At 39.1% G+C, this 20356-nt stretch overlaps 1 pseudogene; it reads left to right on the top strand.

The window, feature by feature from the left end:
• The first annotated feature begins 274 nt into the window (after window positions 1-274).
• Window positions 275-675, top strand: LOC126067125 (40S ribosomal protein S15a-like; annotated as a pseudogene).
• Window positions 676-20356: the final 19681 nt, after the last annotated feature.

Genomic DNA, 20356 nt, shown 5'->3' with positions numbered 1-20356 from the left:
GCTAATTAAATCAGGTGGACACTTGAGAGTGTGTTGGCAACTCTTGTCTGGAGGGGGGATGGGAGGATAGAGAGAGAGGGAAGCTGGCAAAATTGTCACGAAAGGAGAGACTGAAAGGGCTGACTCAATAGGGGGAGAGCAAGTGGGAGTAGGGAGTAAGATGTATGTAAACTTATATGTGACAGACTGATTGGATTTGTAAACGTTCACTTGAAGCTTAATAAAAGTTAATTAAAAAAAATAGCTCTTTCTGCTACTTTTCTGTGCTGCCATAATGGTGCACATGTACAGCCTGGCTGGTGATCTTAAGAGCATCGATAATGCTGAGAAGAGAGGCAAATGCCAGGTTCTTATCAGGTGGTGTCCCAAAGTCATCATTCAGTTTCTAACTGTGATGATGAAGCATGGTTACATTGGCAATTTGAAATCATTGATGGCCACAGAGCTGGGAAAATTATTGTGAGCCTCACAGGCAGGTTAAACAAATATGGAGTGATCAGCCCTAGATTTGATGTGCAACTCAAAGATCTAGAAGAGTGACAGAATAACCTGCTCCTGACCCATCAGTTTGGTTGTGTTGTACTGATGACCTCAGCTGACATCATGGACCGTGAGGAAGCAAGGTGAAAATACACAGGAGGAAAAATCCTGGGATTCTTTTTTCTAGGCATGTAATACACACATATAAATAAAATGGCTCAATGTAAAAAAAAAAATTGATGATAGCAAATCTCAACCTGAGTGTACATCTCCTGTTGAAAATGTAAAATCATGGTGCATTCTCCAGCTTGAATTGGGCTGCCTGTGTCTCATGTCTTTATTACATAGGGTGATGCCTTCTAGATTGCATTTCTGTGTTTTAATTTACTTGCATTAGGAAAGGATGGTAGCACAAACCATCTCATGCCACAGAGAGCTCTTCTCAGCACAGAAGCAGTTTTGTATTTCTCCCCTTCAGACAAAAATTGGCAAATTACAGAATCTGAAAAGCTTAGTTTTACCAAGGGGACAATTGCAATGGTTTGATGAGTTTCAATCAATATCCAAATCTCAGTGCTTTCCCTTTCCTATTATGTCCAATGCAACAGAAGATGGTCCTTACAAACAAGTGAAGAGGGAACTAAAGCAGTTTAAGGGCTCTGTCAGTGGAATATCAAAATGTCTTTCTGTTCTCAAGCTGCTATTGTTAGGGGGAGATAAAAATTGTCTGAGCCCAGTATTTACATAGCACAAGCTGTGTCCTAAAATTTATTGGGACATATGTCTAGAGTCTGTCAGAACGTGGAACAGTCGATTTCAATTGGTTTCTATAACATATGCAGATACCCAAGAACAAGTTTTAAGGGAAAGTGCTATCTAAACTGGATTTTCTATAAATGGAACTCATGTTGCCTAGAAAACTCTGAATTCTCGTTAATGTGGAACTTCTCTTCCCCTTTAGTAACTTTGAAAATTAAAGTCTATATATGCAAGAGAATTTGAATGATTTTCTTAAATTAGCTAGTCACTGATAGGTCTCTTCCCAGTCAGTGTCAACTACATAGGGTCAATGTGTGACTACTTTGCCATCCTGACTACCTAAAAAGAGGTAATAATGGCATAGAGCTTGGGGAATGCAAGCAGGGGGAACTGCATTTAATCTCAATTCATAAACTAAATAGTTACTAAAGTTTGGCCATGAGCAATGTATTTAATCTCCCTTAGCATCATTTTTTTTGCAGCTGTAAAATGGGGCTATTAATATCTACTATGAATGAAGAAGACCAGAGAAGAATTGACGCCTTTGAATTGGCAAAGAATATTGAATATACCATGGGCTACCAGAAGAATGAACAAATCCATCTTGGAAGAAGTACAGCCAAAATGATCCTTAGAAGCAAGGATGGCTAGACTTTGTCTCATGTACTTTGGACACATTATCAGGAGGTATTAGTCCCTAGAGAAGGACATCATGCTTGGTAAAGTTGACAGTCAGCAAAAGAGAGGAAGATACTCAGTGAGACAGATTGACACAGCAGCTACAATGATGGGCTTAAGCATAACACCAATTGTGAGGATGATATAGGATTGGGCAGTGTTTCGTTGTGTTGTACATATGGTTGCTATGAGTCAGAGCTGATTCAACGGTACCTAACAATAGCAACAGCAATATCTACTTTTGGGGCTGAAGTGAGTATTAGCCGAGATAATGCATAAAAGTGTTTAGCACAATGCTGGGAAGACAGGAAATGCTCAACAGATGGTAGTTAATAATTTCAGTAATAATGACCCTGGCTGCTTTAACTGAGTTAACCTTTTGAGTCAAGTCAAAGTGTCCAATTGGATTATACATAGAAGTACATTCTTAAGACTAGAGAGAGAAGCAATAAACAAAAAGTCAACACATTTTTTCCCTTATTTTTTAGTCTTTCTGGATTATGGTACCAAACCAGTTGCTGTTGAGTCAATTCTGACTCTTGGGGATCCCGTGCATATCAGTGTAGAACTGTGCTCCGTAGGGTTTTCAGTGACTGATGTCTCAGTAGGTCGCCAGTACTTTCTTCTGAAGTATCTCTGGGTGAATTCGAATATCAACCTTTTGGTTAGCAACCAAGCACGTTAGTTGTTTGCACCACCCAGGGACTTCCAGATTATGGTATAGTTATTCTAAATTATAATATCTCTTCTTTTCTATTTACAATGACAAAAAAGCAGGGTATATTTCCCCAACATTCCTCTTTTAGCAGCACTTATCTTTTTTTATAGCAATATAGGCAAAACAAGGTGGAGAACTGTCATTGTAATGAGTGCTGGGAAATGTGTATCCTTTAGCATGAGTTATCCAGGGGCCTCTCTATGCCAGCCTAGCTCTTAGGTTGTTGTTCAGCATTTCACTTCTCTTGTCCATGTATACAAAGCTGTTGAGTCCTAATAGGTATTCTGGGGGTTTTGATATGTGGCAACTGCAGGCAGAAAATGCCAAGTGTAGGTAGTTTAATGAACACTCAGGAAAACTATTTCCCGGCTAAAAATACGATGAGACATTGTATCTTAAATCCAATACAGCATATAACCAGAGTAAATGGAACAGAAGAATAAAATGCATTTTGTTCAAAATGAACTGAGACTGCACATAAAAGAATCTTTTAAATATCTGAATGGTTAAAAATGGGTTATATTTTCCTTTGGGAAAGAACTAGTCAAAGGGATAGTGGTGATGAACTGAGCTCATTAAATTGGCTTTTGGTGGTGATGAAAATGGTATTGACAAAAAGGCAGTGGTATATATTTCACACACATTTAAAGGGGGGTAATGAACAGAAAGTACTGCTCTGGTAAAAAGTCAGGATGCTTTATATTCTGACACCTGGACTCTAGTGGGATGCTTACCATCCAGAGGAGAGCTCAGCTTCGAGAAACCAAAGTAATCTCATAAATAAATACCTTCAATCATTGGTGCCATTGATTTCCATCTTCATACAACTAGGCAATACTTGAGATGAGATTCAAGAATGGGAGGGGTGGACCCCCTTGCTTCAGTTGACATTACTAGGGGAGTTCCAGTCCTTTTAGTCCAGTACCAAGGAATCCATGAGCATTGTCACAGAGTTCAGTGTGTGACATATGAAGGCATGTCATTAACCTCATACTTGGAAACCCTCCTTTTCCAAGAGTTTGCTATAGAACATATACTAAGCTAGACTGTTCTGTATGTATCCCAACTGACCTATCCCAATTGACCTGGACATGATAAAAAGTGCAAGAAACTTATGCCTTCATTAAAAAATTAAAATCCAGATCCTATGAGTTTTAATAAAGGAAGGAAATTCTCCTCTGTGGAGGAGGTAGCTGGAATGGACAACCATGGGCCAGTCACTGATATATGTTTTTCTTTGGTTTGTCTTCCTTAATATGGATATCACCACAATTTTGCCCTGAACGGAACACGAACACTGCTATAATGCTTCGACTAAACATAAAAATTATCTTTTCCTTGCTTCGCAGTAATCCAGTTGAGGTTTGAGCGGACCTCCAAATAAGACGGTACTAAAAGTTAGAGGATAATATGATACCTTATATAAGCACCGCTTCAGTTTCTTTATCTGTAAAGTAGAATAACATCACACCTACTTCATACAGTAGCTGAGTGTGTTCAATCTTTTAGAACAGTGCCTAACACTTAATAGGCTTTGAACAAATCTTAGTTATTATTATTATAGTGAGAACTATGAATCTAGAATTTTAATGACCTGTCTTTTTTTTTAGTCTCTTAGTCAAGATCTAAATAGGAGTACAGATATCACTTTAAGTATTATATAAGAGATGAAATTTAAAGCAGGTATTGAATATATCAGTGAGGATGCTGTTGTTATTAGCCCGGACTCATGGAGACCCCATGTGCAGAGGAATCAGACCGCCGTGATCCATATGACTTTCACTGGCTGGGTTTCAGAAATAGATTGCCAGACCTTTTTTCCTAGTCTTTTTTTTTTTTTTTTTAGTCTGGAAACTGCTAAAATCTATTCAGCATCATAGCAACACGCAAGCCTCCACTGACAGACAGGCGGTGACTATGCGTGAGACACATTGGCTATGGATCGAATCTGGGTCTCCTGCGTGGTAGGTGAAAATTCTACCACTGAATAACCACTGCCTTCAAAGGATTTCGAGTTCAATTCTTAATTCTAATGCTACTGGGTTTGAGACAAAAATAAAAACTGGAATGCCTCCCCTCAAAGCATTAAAAAACAAATCTAAAATAGAACTTTTGAACAGCAATGTTGCTGCTGAAAGAAACGAGTCATGAACAATGAAATCAACTCTCTTTGAAGAAGTAAGTAAATAACATTAAACGAGGATAGATTGTTATTTCCAATAAAAATATCTAACTGAAATGATTGCTGGAACAAAAACAAAAAAGAAAAGTAAAAGAAAAAGCAAACTTCAGGACATTCAGGTAAATTAACCATGAACAGGAAAAAAATTGAAGAGAGTAAAACTAAAATGTTCATAATTTTTCATTTTATTTAAAAAAGGAACTGGAAATTTTTCTTCCTGATTAGATGCATCCGTATACATAAGTACAGATTTAAGAATGATTATAGAGTATATTAAGACGCAGTCATAAACATCCAAATTTATTTGTCTTTTGAAATCAAAGAAAACAAACCATAAGCCATACAATAAAAATTAGAATGAAAAAAGAAGACAACAGAGAAGAATAAAATTCAGACCCAGACAATAAGATGAGAAATGGTAAAGGATGACTAAAAAATAATATGAGTTATAAATTTCTCTAATTAAAAGTTAGAATAAAAAAAACTTTGAATAAAAAGCAAACCATATTGTTAATATTCTAGGTGTACGATAATATCATGTGGGAAATTTTTCCTTGATTGTGGTGATTATGGGTGATGTTTAATATTTTCTGCAACTTACTTTGAAATGACACAGAAAAAATTTTGTTAATAATTGTTGAATCTAGATAGTAGATGTAAGAGAATTTGTTATATTACTCTTTATACTCCTCTGAAATTTTGAAAATTTCAATAATAAAAATTTGGAAAAATAAATTAGAAAAATATCTCACCAAAACTCATTGAAACTCTATCATTACATTCTCAAAAAATTTCCACACTATTATTAATGTTGTAGTTGACAACACTGTATTCCTAGATTGAATAAATAATTGTATGATGTCCCCAGCAGATGAAAAGCAGATTTTGCTTTTTCTTCTTTTCCCTCATACAAGATAGAAAAATAGACACCACTTGTTCATTTAGATTTATTGTATCACAGGTAATCAAAGCAAATTTAATAATGCTACTTGTATGAGACACACAAAGTGACAGAGAGTATTAGGATAAACATAAAAGGCTAGGCAGATTAGTAGCATGTACTTCAATCCTGTGAAAGACATGGGGATTAGGAGTCAAATGCAGGCTCCTGTCCCAGCACTATTGCTTAGTCAAGATTATCCTTGGTCAAGTCACTTACCAGCTCTGTGTCTCTGTTTCCTCATCCATGAAAAGGATCTTTTGGTCCTGCCTATTTCAAATGTTTGCACATCCACAAAATAATTAAAATGCTTTGGTAAACTACAATGCTATACAGAGTAATAGAATTACTTATGGCCAGTGTGTTAAAATCCGACCATTGGAAAATAGATGCTTGGAAATGGCCAGCAGAAGAGTCTAGAGCACTATTAGCTCTTGATGTTCACCCATCCCCCTACCTGCTTAAACATCGGGGTTACCCCAGAGAATTTCTCTGAGGATCTTTCAATTTTATTTCTTTATGACATTATACCATACCTTGGTACTTAGAGAAATAACTTGACATTTCTCTGTTTTTAAATCATGAAAGTAGCCAAGTAACACAATGCTGCAACATTTTGGGGGGGGAGAGGATTGGAGAGAAACAAGATAAACATTCCTCAAAGTACTCAGACTGTTGCCTAGCCACAGAATCAAGTCACTTTTCATGGAAGTGAAAATACATCCTCTGTGTTGCCGTTCCAAACAAGCCCACCTTCGAAACTCTTTCTCTCCAAGGCTGCCTCATTGAATCCCACATTAGCCATTATAATTTGGCAGGACAGAACAAAGAGGTTATTGTCTGAGAACAAGTGCAGAAGAAAATTTTGCCAAATTGTGCATTCAAAGGTGAGTAGGTTTTCACAAATGGAGCATTAACCACAAATCTCTGACACTATCAATTATGGCAACAGATCAAGAATAAACCCAAGAATGAGAAGAGCCCTTTCATCCCCTCTCAAATTAAGACTACAAACATACCGTAAATGCAAAGAAGATCTTCAACAATAAAAGATTCATATATATTTTAGAGTGTGGAGCCAAGATGGGGGACTAGTCAGAGGCACCAAGCCATCCCTCTGCAACAAAGATCCAAAAAACCAAGTGGAACAGATACAGACATCAATCCTGGAACCTTGCACTTTAAGTGAAGATATAAAGTATTAGTTTGGAAACAACTGAGAAGAAGAAACTGATCAAAAACAGCACATAAGGAGAGATACAGAGTAGAGGTTCCCTGCTGACTGGCATGACACAGTGCAGCCATCTTGAGATAAAGCTAAAAACTTTGCACAAAGAGCACAGAAAAGCACCTTCATGGAACTGCCAATAGAAGGTAGAGGAATGGCATGCACACACTCAGAGCAAAGTAAGGTCCCATTTGCTGGCTGCAGCTCAAGGAAGTGCCCAGGCACTCTCACATGGTAACCAGAGGAGCACGCTTCTACAACCCCCCCTTTCTGGTGAGTAGTGGCAAGAACCCCCCCATCCCAGCAGCCCCAGCTACTGGGGAACACAGTACAAACACCCCTATATTTCTCCCTCATCTAGACCCATCTGTCCCCAACTTGACCCTCCCCCGACTCTCTCTTCCTGCCAGTCACACTTCACTGCACTGCAGCCAATTGACCTGGCTCTGCACACTTCCCTCTGTGCTGGCCAGTCTGGTTGTATCACAATGGAGCAACCTGGTCCCACATCCCTCCACCTCCTGCAGGCTCCATACCACTGTAGGCTGGATGACCCAGTCCCAAGCCTATGCCCCCTCCCTCCCTGCCAGCTCTGCCCCTCTGCTCTGCAGCCGGGTGACTGACTCATGTTCCCTCCCTCCCTGCCAGCTCTGTACAGCTGTACCACAGCCAGGCTACCCAGTCTTGCACCTCCTCTCTCACCACTGGCTCTACCCTGCTGCCCTACAGCCAAGTGCCCTAGCCCATGCTCCTCCCTCCCTGCTTGCTCCACCCCGTTGCCCCACAGCTGAGCATGCTAGCCCATGCATCTCTCTTCCCTCCAGCTCTATCTCATTGTGCTGCAGCCAGGTGACCCAGACCCATGCCTCCTCCCTCCCCACTGGTTTTGACCTGCTGTGCCATAGCTGGGCAACCTGGCCTGGTGCACCTCCCAACTCACTGCCCCACAGTTGAGCGACCTGACCCCATGCCCCTCCCTTTTCACCAGCTCTGTCTTACTGAGCCACAGCTGAGCATCCTGGACAATGCACCTCCTCCCTCCCTGCTGGCTCTGCTCTGCTGCACCATAGCTGAATGGCCGAGCCCTGCACCCCTTCCAGCTCCACCCTGCTGTGCCACAGCTGAGCAACCCTGCCCTGCATCTATCCCTTCTCACTGACCCTATACAGTTGCCCCACAACAGAGTGTCCTGGCCCTGTGCCCACCCTACCCACCAGCCCTGCCCTGCTGTATAATAGCTGAGTGACCTGCCCTGCCCATCCAAACAAGGTGTGAGAGCTATCATGCCCCCACACATGAGCAGGCAACAAATCCAACCTAGCCCACCCACCCAGACATTAAAAAAAAAAAAAGCAGGATGAAACAAACAAACATATAATCAATAAATAAAGAAAATAATACTTGAATGTCTTGGAGACAGCAGACAATATCAAAAAATACAAAAAAGCAGAACAAGATGGCTCCAGCAAGTGACCAAAATAATCAGATGACCTCCCAGTAGAAGAAAAGGGAGTGGAACTACCTGATATGGAATTCAAAAGACTAATATTTAGGGCTGTCAAAGAGATTAGGAGAGAGATCAAGGAAAATATAAACCAAGCCAAAGAAAAAAATAGACAAAATCATGGAAAACATGGACAAAACGAAAGAAAACATAACCAAAATCAAGGAAAACACAAAGAAACTGAAGAATTTGGAAAAATGATACAAGAACAAAACATCAAAATAAACAATTAGAAATCATTAAGAAAAAAAAAAAAAAAAACAGCAAATAGAAATCCAAAAGATAATCAACAAAATTTCAGAAATGGAAAACTAAATAGATGGTATTAGAAGGAAATTTGAAACAATAGAAGACAGAATCGGTGAGATTGAAGAGCAGTCCATGGACACCACTTTGATTGAGGAAAAATCAGAGAAAAGAATGAACAAAAATGAGGAAAACCTAAGAATTATGTGGGACAAAGAAGGGCAGAAATTTGTGCATGATCAGAGTTCCAGAACAGAGGGGAGAAAATGGAAAACATAGAGAGGGTTGTTGAAGATTTGTTGGCAGAAAACTTCCACAATATTATAGAAGAAGAATAGCTGACCAGTCAAGAAGCTGTACAAACCCCATATACAAACCTCAATGAAAGAAAGTCACCAAAACATATCATAATCACACTTGCCAAAACCAAAGAAAAGGAAAGACTCCTGAGAGCAGCTCAAGAAAAAAGGAAAGTTACTTACAAAGGGGAAACAATAAGACTAAGCTCTGATTACTGGACAGAAACAATGCAGATGAGAAGGCAATGAGATGAAATATATAAAACCTTGAACAACAGCAACAACAAAAAAAACTGCCAACCAAGAATACCATATCCTACAAAACACTCTCTCATATTTGATGATGATATTAGGACGTTTCCAGATAAACAGGAATTAAGAAGAATGGGCCAAAATCAAAACATTTTCCCTACAGCATGAACAAATAGAACAGCAAAAGAAGCCCACAGTCATCAGAAATAAAGATCAGAGGAGAAGTAAATGAAATAGAGAACAGAAAAACAATAGAATCAACAAAACCAAAAGTTGATTCTTTGAAAAAATCAACAAAATAGACAAACAACTGATCGAACTGGGAGAAGAAAAACAGGAGAGAAAGCAAATAACCCAAATAAGAAATTAGATGGGGGACATTAAAACAGACTTAACAGAAATAAAAGTATCATAGCAAAGTACTAGGAAAACTGTGTTCCAACAAATTTGAAAACCTAGAGGAAATAGACAAATTTCTAAAAGCACAATACCTGCGTGAACTAACACAAACTGAGGCAGAAAAATTGAACAGACCCATAAACTGAACAGACCCATAACAAGAGGAGAAATTGAAAATGTCATAAAAAATATCCCAGCAACAACAACAAAAAAGCCCTGGCCCAGATGGCTTCATTGGAGAATTCTACCAAACATTCAGAGAAGAGCTCACACCAGCACTGCTCAAACTATTTCAGAGCATAGAAAAGGAAGAGATACTCCTGAATCCATTGTATGAAGCTAGCACACCCCTGATACCAAAGCCAGGCAAAGATACCACAAAGAAATAATATTACAGACCAATATTTCTCATGAATATAGCTGACAAATTCTCAACAAAATTCTAACCAAAGAATTCAGGATCATATCAAAAAATAATACACCAAGACCAAGTGGGATTCATACCAGGTATCCACCACATAAAACAGAACAAAAGAATCAGAAGATAATCTCGATCGATACAGAAAAGGCATTTGATAAACTCCAACACCCACTCCTGATAGAAACTCTCAATAAAATAGGAATAGAAGGAAAATTTCATAACATAATAAAAGGCGTCTATACAAAAGCAGGAAACCCTGGTGGTGTAGTGGTTAAGTGCTACGGCTGCTAACCAAAGGGTCAGCAGTCTGAATCCAGCAGGCGCTCCTTGGAAACTCTATGGGGCAGTTCTACTTTGTCCTATAGGGTCGCTATGAGTCGGAATCGACTGGATGGCACTGGGTTTGGTTTTTTGGTTTATACAAAAGCAACAGCCAACATTATTCTCAACGAAGAGAGGCAGAAAGCATTCCCCAGAGAGTGGGAACAAAACAAGGATGCCCTTTATCATCACTCCTATTTAACGTTGTGCTGGAAGTCCTTGATAGAGCAATAAGGCAAGAAAAAGAAATAAAAGGCATCCAAATTGATAAGAAGTAAAACTATCTCTAGTTGCAGACAATATGATACTATACATAGAAAACCCTGAAGATTCCACAAGAAAACTACTGGAACTAATAGATTCAGCAGAGTAGCAGGATACATGATCAACATACAGAAATCATTTGGATTCCTATACACCAAACCGCCCCCCTCCAAAAAAAAACCCAAATCCATTGCCTCTGAGTCAATTCTGACTCATAGTGACCCTATAAGACAGTAGAACTGCCTCATAGAGTTTCTAAGGAGTGCCTGGCAGATTAGAACTGCTGACCTTTTGGTTAGCAGCCATAGCTCTTAACCACTATGCCAACAGGGTTTCCATACATCAACAAAGAGAACTACAAAAAGGAAATCAGGAAAACAATACCATTTATAATAACCACTGACTCATAGCCTTTTATAATAGCACCTAATAAAATACTGAGGAATAAACCTAACCAGAGACATAAAAGACCTGTAGAAAAAAGACTACAAAACACTACTGAAAAACACCAACAGAGACCTATATACATATAAAAACTTACCATGCTCATGAATAGGAAGACTCAAGATTGTAATAGTATCAATTCTACCCAAAGTGATCTACAGATGTAATGCAATCCCAATCCATATAACAACAGCATTCTTTAATGTGATGGAAAAACTAACCATTAACTTTATATGGAAAGGAAAGAGTCCCTGAATAAGTAAAGCATTAATGAAGAAGAAGAAGAAAGAAGTAGGAGGCCTCATACTACCTGATTTTAGAGCTTACTGTACAGCTGCAGTTGTGGAAAGAGTCTGGTACTGGTACAAGATCAGACACAGATTAACGGAACAGGATCAAGACTGCAGACATAATTCTATCCACTTTCGGTGAGCTGGTCTTCGACAAAGGACCAAAGACAACTAAATGGGGGAAAAGACTGTCTCTGTAACAAATGGTGTTGGCAAAACTGGATGTCCATCTGTAAAAAATAAAACAGGACCCATACCTCACACCATAAACAAAAACTTATTCAAATGATCAAAGACCTAAATATAAAACCTAAAATGATAAAGATCATGGAAGAAAAAATAGGGACAATGCTAGGGACTCTAATATATGGCATAAATAGGATACAAACTATAACTAACAGTGCACAAACACCAGAAGATTAACTAGATAACTGGGAGCTCCTAAAAATTAAACACTTATGCTCATCAAAAGACTTTACCAAAAGAGTAAAAAGAGAACCTACAGACTAGTAAAAAATTTTTGGCTACAATATATCTGACAAGGGTCTAATCTCTAAAATATGTAAGATACTGCAACACCATAACAACAAAAAGATAAATAATCCAATTAAAAAATGGGCAAAGGATACGATCAAGCAATCCTACTCCTGGTAATATGTCTTAGAGAAATAAGAGCCATCACAGGAATAAACATATGTGCACCTATGTTCATTGCAGCATTATTCACAATAACAAAAAGATGGAAGCAGACTAAAGTGCCCATCAACAGACGAATGGATAAACAAACTATGGCACATACACATAACGGAATAGTATGCAAAAACAAAGAACAATGACGAATCTACGAAACATCTTACAACATGGATGAATCTGGAGAGCATTTTGCTAACTGAAATAAGTCGATCACAAAAGGACAAATATTGTATGAGACCACTGCTATAAAAAGTCAAGAAAAGGTTTCCACACTGAAAGAAACAGTCTTTGATGGTTACGATGGAGGAGAGGAGTGGGGACGGGAAGTCACTAACTAGATAGTAGATACATGGTGTAACTTTGGTGAAATACAGTATACTAGGGGAAGTTAGCACAACATGACAAAGGCAAAGTCATAGAAAGTTCATAGACACATCCAAACACCACAAGGAACCCAGTTACTGGGCTTAGGGCTGGGGACCATGGTCTTGGGGGAATATCTAGGTCAATTGGCATTACATAGTTCATAAAATGTTCTACATATGACTTTGGTGAGTAGCATATGGGGTCTTAAAAGCTCGCCAGTGGCCATCTAAGATACATCTACTGGTCCCATCCTGTCAGGAGCAAAGGAGAATGAAGAAAACCAAAAACACAAGGGAAACATTAGTCCCAAGGACTAATGGATCCCAAGTTCCACAGCTTGAGCCTCGAACAACTAGATGGTGCCCGACTACCACCACCAACCACTCTGACAGGGATCACAACAGAGGGTCCCAGACAGAGCAGGAGAAAAAAGTAGAACAAAATTCAAGTTCACAACATAAAGACCAGACTTACTGATCTGATGGAGACTGGAGGAACCCCAAGACTATGGCCCCCAGATACCCTTTAACTCTGAACTGAAGCCACTCCTGAAGTTCACCCTTCAGCTAAAGATTACACAGGTCTATAAAAGAAACAATAGCACACGTGAGGAATGTGCTTCTTAGCTCAATCATGTAAGTGAGACCAAATGGACAACACCTCCTCAAAGGTAAAGATGAGAAGGCAGGAAGGGACAAGAAGACTGGAGGAATGGAAACAGGGAACCCAGGGTGGAGAAGGTGAGAGCATTAATATATTGTGGGGATTGTAACCAATGTCACAAAATAATTTGTGTATAAATTGTTGAATGAGAAACTAATTTGCTCTATAAACTTTCACCTAAAGCACAATAAAAGTATATATATATATATATATATATATATATATATATATATATATATATATATATATACTAGTTAATCAGAAGAAATTTTTTACTGGATGAGTCTTTAACAGAAATTCCTCTAAAAATACGTTGCATTAATTTCATGTTACTTTATATATATAATTTGTTTTATTGCGTTATCTAGAACCTCGGTACTGAAAGTGTGATCTATGAGTTGGCCGCATTGGAATTACCTAGGAGCTTGTTAAAAACAGAATTGGAGGCCCCTTCTCTAATCTCTTGAGTCAGAATTTGCAGTTTACCAGGGGTATTTGAATGCATGTTGAAGTGTGAAAAATACTACTCTAAAATATAAGCTTCTAGAAGGCAGTGGTTTCACATCTTTCTTTGTTCTTTCATATCATCTAGAATCTGCTGTACTGACAAGGATCACTCAACATTCTGGGTTCCATAAACTATGAACAGTGTTCATCATACTACTTGACCTTAAGCATAGTACCTTTCTGTGAAATTTGTGTTATCACTTAGAGAAGTTTGAGTGGTAGAGAAAATACTGTGTGTTTGCCAGCAAATAAAAACACTACATTTCCTGGCCACCCTTGCAAAGATCAAAACCATGGTCTGAGTACTGGCCAATGGGGTGTATCGGAAGCCCTGCCATGAAAGCTCCTGCGCAACCATCAGGACTGGCTACAGAAGTTGAAGTTTGTCTACTGCCTAACACATTTCTGAACCCTACTCCATCCTCCTAGTTGGAGTCAAGGATGGAGTGGGGCCCAGGGATGTAGTAAATGTCTTCTGCCCCTTATTTTACAATAAAGAAGGGATTAACAAACAAACAAACAAAAAAAAAACGGTGGCGTCAAAATGCCTCTGTCAAGATAGCTTTGTAAAAGCAGGTTTGTCAAAACGCCAGGTGCCTGTGTTACATCCTATTTGAATCCTTCTGTTGCCACTTTTTTTTTTTTGTTGTTGTTCTTTCTAGAAGCAATATTTCAGCACCGACTACATATCAGGCAATGTGTAAGCCTCAACTAGAGGCTTTGGAGTCCTTGGGTAGTGCAAAAGTTTAAGTGCTCTGCTATTAACTGAAAGGTTGTTGGTTCGAATCTACCCAGTGGCACCTTGAAAGAAAGGCCTGGCAATCTACCTCCAAAAAAATCAGCATTGAAAACCCTATGGAGAATATTCTACTCTGACACATATGAGGTTACCATGAGTCAGAATCAACTCGAAGCCAACTGTTTTTATCTTGTTTTAGAGGTTCTGACACTGTTGAACACTCAGTAAATGTTTGCTGAAAGAACGTATTTTCTTAGATGTTAGTAATACCGCCAATGCCCTAATTAAAAATATCTGTATCTGTATATCCATAAGTATATACAGAGCAATAGATAGGTAGATATAGATATACAGTCCCTGGGTGGCATAAGCGGTTAACAGCTTGACTACTAACTAGCTTAACTACTAACTCACTCAGAAACTCCTTGGAAGGAAGGCCTGGTAATCTGTGTCTGAAAGGTCAGTCATTGAAAACCCTGTGGAGCAAAGTTCTACTCTACAACACTTAGAGTTGCCATGGGTCAGAACTGACTGAAAGGCAACTGGTTATACATCTATAGGATGACAGAGTAATTAGTTTTAATTTCTGAGAACAGATGCTTGAATTGATGGGCCTACAGTACCCTGCAATATAGTCAAAAGAAATTCAACTTGGAATTATAATGTGTGAAAACTGAAAAGTATGCGTAGGCAATAAAAATGTTTTTACAAATATCACGTTACGAAAAAGGAAGGCAAAGTGACCATTCCAGCAGAGATTGATGATTCTTTCCTCAGCTTAAATCTTTGTCGATTAGCACATCTATTTTCCTCCTAGGTATATGATTGTTAGCACTAAATCACAGACCCATCTATACGGACAGGATATATATGTACATATCCTAGAACTGCTGGGCATTCGGGTTCTGTGCCTGTCTCAAAGAATAATGGATGAGATAGGTAGGGGCCATCAGTCATCCCGAGGGCCCTGGTGCCCTCTCTCAGTTTGATAATGGCTCATGCCTCCTCAGTAGAGTAGTTAGTGGTGGCATTTATGGAAGTTTATTACTACCTTCTCCCTTCAAAAGACCCTTTCTCTCCCTGTGCTGTACCTCTCACTTTAATTAGAAAGAACACACAGAGAGTGCTGGAGCAATGAACAGTAGAGGAAATTTTGTGTTGTACAGACATGACTGAGAGTGTAGGACTGGGACCACCTCCACCAGGAGGCCTGGTCAATGCAGGGAATTGGATCATGACCTTCCCCAAGTTCTGGAAGAAATGCTCAAAGCAAATGAGCTCTGAATAAATATCCCCTTTTTTTCCTGGTGATGGTTCTGCTCCTATGACTCAGAGTCCCTGCTGAGGAAACATCGGCTGCTGTAGGATACAGCTGTCAGATTATCATCTCATTCTTTCACAGCTAACACAGAGGGCTAAACACTGACTTAAAATGACCTGAAGACTCAGCTTAAAATGACCACATACCAAATGAGCTAAGGCACACTTTTGGTGGGCATGGGTGGGGTCAGTTGAGAGCCATGTCACACACACAGGATTAGGAGACATATTATATTCCATTTCAAGCGGCCTCTGGGTTAGGTAGGGATAGGTCAGAGACGGCATGTTGGGAGTGAAGTGGTATTCTCACTTTTACATTGAGTAACAAAGGGTCTTTACCAAGTATAAGGCCCTTGGTGACACAAACGATTACACTAGACAACTAACCAAAAGTTTCAAACCCATACAGCAGCACCACAGAAGACAGGCCTGGTGATCTGCATCTACAAAGATGATGGCCAAGAAAATCCAATGGAGCTGTTCTACTCTACAATCAACTTGATGGCAATGGGTTTTGCTTTGTGTTTTAGCAAGTATATCAGATCCAGTTTAGGTGTCTTCCTAGGTTCCCATGTGTCCCACGGAACTTAACTGTTTGTGCCATGAGGAGATTTGAGCCACCAGCTGTGTGAGCTTCCCTAAGGGTGAGGACTGGGCTTTGATATGCATCTAGTGTGGTCATTGCAGAGTGAGCTATGGAGGCTATGTCCAGGTCTGTCCTAACCAGACCCAAAGATCTAGACTCCTCACATTGCTTCAGGCTCAGAGGAAACATAATGACTTGGGCAGTGGGATCTAGCTTCCAAAAAAGGACCAGCCAAAATGACCCAGAGGTAAAGGGAAATTGAGACCCTGTGTGGCAATTTTTGACCAGGCCTATCATTAACAATGGCAGGGCCTGGAAAGATTACAAAGACCAGATGTCTAAATAAGTAAGTTATAGCCAAGCTAGCAATTGTTAAATTAATAAGTTATGTATTCTTATCTTGACAAATGGAGCCCTGGTAATGCAGTGGTTATGACAAGACAAAAAAGAAAAAATATGGATCAACCTATATTATTTATATAATCAAACATAGGTAAAATATCAAATATGACCATATTTAATAACTATATGTGTAGGTTTTTATGCATATCTAGATATACTATTTCTACACACCAACCACAAATGCCAAAGTAGAGGAAACTGAAGATTATTACCAACTTCTACAGTCTGAAATTGATCAAACATGCAAGCAAGATGCATTGATATTATTGGTGATTGAAATGCAAAAGTTGGAAACAAAGGAGTGTTGGTAGTTGGAAAATAGGGCCTTGGTGATAGAAATGACATCAGAGATCACGTGATAGAATTTTGCAAGACCAATGACTTATTCATTGCAAATACCTTTTTCAACAAGATAAATGGTAGCTATACACATGAACCTCACTGGATGGAAAATACAGGAATCAAATCAACTATATCTATGGAAAAGAGATGATGCAAAGCCTCAGTATTATCAGTCAGAACAAGGCAAAGGGCCGACTGTGGAACGGACCATCAATTACTCATATACAAATTTAAGTTGAAGCTAAGAAAATTAAAACAAGTCCACGGGAACCAAAATACAACCTTGACTATATTCCACCTGAATTTGGGGAACATTACAAGAAGAGATTTGATGCATTGAACACTGGACTGAAGACCAGAGAAGTTGTGGGATGACATCAAGGACATCATACATGAAGAAAGCAAAAGGTCATTAAAAAGATAGGAAAAAAGAAAAGACAAAAATGGATGTCAGAAGAGACTCTGAAACTTGCTTTTGTACATAGAGTAGCTAAAGTAAATGGAAGAAATAATGAAGTAAAAGAGCTGAACATAAGATTTCAAAGGGTAGCTCAGGAAGAGAAAGTAAATTATTATAATGAAATGTGCAAAGACCTGGAGTGAGAAAACAAAAAGGAAAGAACACATTACATTTCTAAAACTGAAAGAATTGAAGAAAAAATTCAAGCCTCAAGATGCAATAGTGAAGGATTCTATGGGCAAAAATTTAGTGATGCAAGAAACATCAAAATTGATGGGAGGAATACACAGAGTCACTGCACCAAAAAGAAATTGCCGACTTTCAACCATTTCGGGAAATACTATATGATCAAGAACCAATGGTATAGAAGGAAGTCCAAGCTGCACTGAAGGCATTGACAAGAAACAAACCCAGAAACCCACAAGGCTCCAGGAATTGATGGAATACCAATTGAGATGTTTCAACAAATGGATGCAGCACTGTCTATGCCAAGAAATTTTGAAGACAGCTACATGGCCAATCCACTGGAAGAGATCCTCGTTTGTGCCCATTCCAAAGAAAGATAATCCAACAGATTGAGGAGATTTTTGAACAATAGCGTTAATATCAAGTGCAAGTAAAATCTTGCTGAAGCTAATTCAAAAACAGTGCAGCAGTACATTGACAGGGAACTGCCAGAAATTCAAGCCAGATTCAGAAAAGGACTTGGAACAAGGCATATCATTGCTGATGTCAGATGGATCTTGGCTCAAAGCAGATAATACCAGAAAGATATTTACCTGCTTTTTATCGACTATGCAAAGGCATTCAACTGTGTGGATCATAACAAATTATGGATAGCATTTCAAAGAATGGGGATTATAAAACGCTTAATTATGCTCATACAAAATGTGTGCATAGACCAAGAGGCAGTCTTTTGAACAGAACAAGAGGATACCACCTGTTTTAAAATCAGGAAAGGTGTGTGTCATGGTTATGTCCTTTCACTATACTTATTCCACCTGTATGCTGAGCAAATAATCTTAGAAGCTGGACTATATGAAGAAGAATGGAGGAAGACTCATTACAAAGTTGTAATATACAGATAAAGCAACCATGATTGCTGAAAGTGAAGAGGACTTGAAGCACTTACTGGTGAAGATCAAAGACCACACCCTTCAGTATGGATTACACCTCAACAGAAAGAAAACAAAAATCCTCATATCTGGACCAATAAGCGACATCATGATTAATGGATAAAAGATTGAAGTTGTCAAGGATTTCATTTTATTTGTATCCACAATCAAAGCCCATGGAAGTAGCAGTTAAGATACTAAACAAAATATTGCATTGGGCAAATATACTACAAAAGACCTCTTTAAAGTTTTGAAAAGCAAAGATGTCACTTTGGGGCCTAAGGTATGCCTGACCCAAGCCATGATATTTTCAGGCACCTGGGATGCATGCAAAAGCCAGACAATGAGTAAGAAAGACTGAAGAAGAATTGATGTATCTGAATTATGGAGTTGGCGAAGAATAGTGAATATATCATGGACTGCCAGAAGAATGAACAAATCTGTTTTGGAAGATGTGCAGCCAGAATGCTCCTTAGAAACGAGAATGGCAAGACTTCATTTCACGTACTTTGGACAAATTAACAAAGAGAAGCAAAGTGATGGACACTCAATAGTTGGGAAAACTATGTTGTCCTACAGGAGTTGATTGCATTCCCGTGATCTGTTCATTACATTGTTTTTTTCTCTATCCTAATTGTTTCTCTTGGTCAAATCATGTCACCCTACAGCATATCCATCTTTGAATCAGTAGTGGACCACCATGGCAGAAAGATGATTCAATTGGTAAGAGATATGGAGACGCCTTTCTCTGAGCCTGAGTGATATCAATTGTGACAGCAACTGTTTAGGGCTCCAGGACTAAGCACCGGATCCTCTGTGACAGAGGTGCCCAGGTGTTTTGTAGTAAATTAAATTAATTTTTTGAGAGTGCTTAAGTTAGGTAGAGTCTTCTAAAAAACAGGACCAAGGTCAGGAGCCTCCCTTGCCTTGTCCAACAGAAGATAGGAGATGGGAATGAGCCTGCAGATAAATGCCTTTCCTCCTTTCCATTGATGGACTATTCTGATGAATAATGTTTGCATGACTTTCTTGGAAGCTGTGTTTTTATTATGGCAAATCACCCTCAGCTGTGCCCGGCATCCCTTAGTCCAGGTACACTCTGTTTTTCCGCTTCAGAGAATTAATCTACAATCTTCTCCCTGGGGTCAGGGGAGCAGTAATCTGTATAGATAGAGTTGGATCTTTCAACCAAACATAATGTCTATAGCAGCATCTTCACTTCTAATTTCAGAGGTACCTAGTGCCACCAATCTCTGACCAATGAATAAGAAATACCAAAGAAGAATTGATGCCTTTGAATTATGGTGTTGGCAAAGAATATTGAATATACCATGGATTGCCAGAAAAATGAACAAATCTATCTCGGCAGGAGTACAGCCAGAATGCTCCTTAGAAGTGAAGATGGTGAGACTTCATTTTCACTTACTTTAGACATGTTATCAGGAGAGACCAGTCCCTGGAAAAGGACATCATGCTTGGTAGAGGGTCAGTGAAAGAGAGAAAAACCCTCAACGAGATGGATTGGCTTCAATGATGGGCTCAAGCATAGCAACAATTGTGAGGATGGCACCGAACTGGGGAGTGTTTTGTTTTATCGTACGTAGGGTTGCTATGAGTCGGAATGGATTCAACAGTACCTAACAAGAACAACAACTTGGTGGGTTCTACACTGACGAAACTAAGAACAACAACAGCTTAAATCAGTTTGTTTCTCTATTTTTCCCACTGCTCATTTATA

This window comes from Elephas maximus, chromosome 2 (assembly GCF_024166365.1).
Source record: "Elephas maximus indicus isolate mEleMax1 chromosome 2, mEleMax1 primary haplotype, whole genome shotgun sequence".
Taxonomy (NCBI): domain Eukaryota; kingdom Metazoa; phylum Chordata; class Mammalia; order Proboscidea; family Elephantidae; genus Elephas; species Elephas maximus.
Note: the sequence above shows the minus strand (reverse complement) of the source record. Positions and strands in the feature narration are given on the sequence as shown.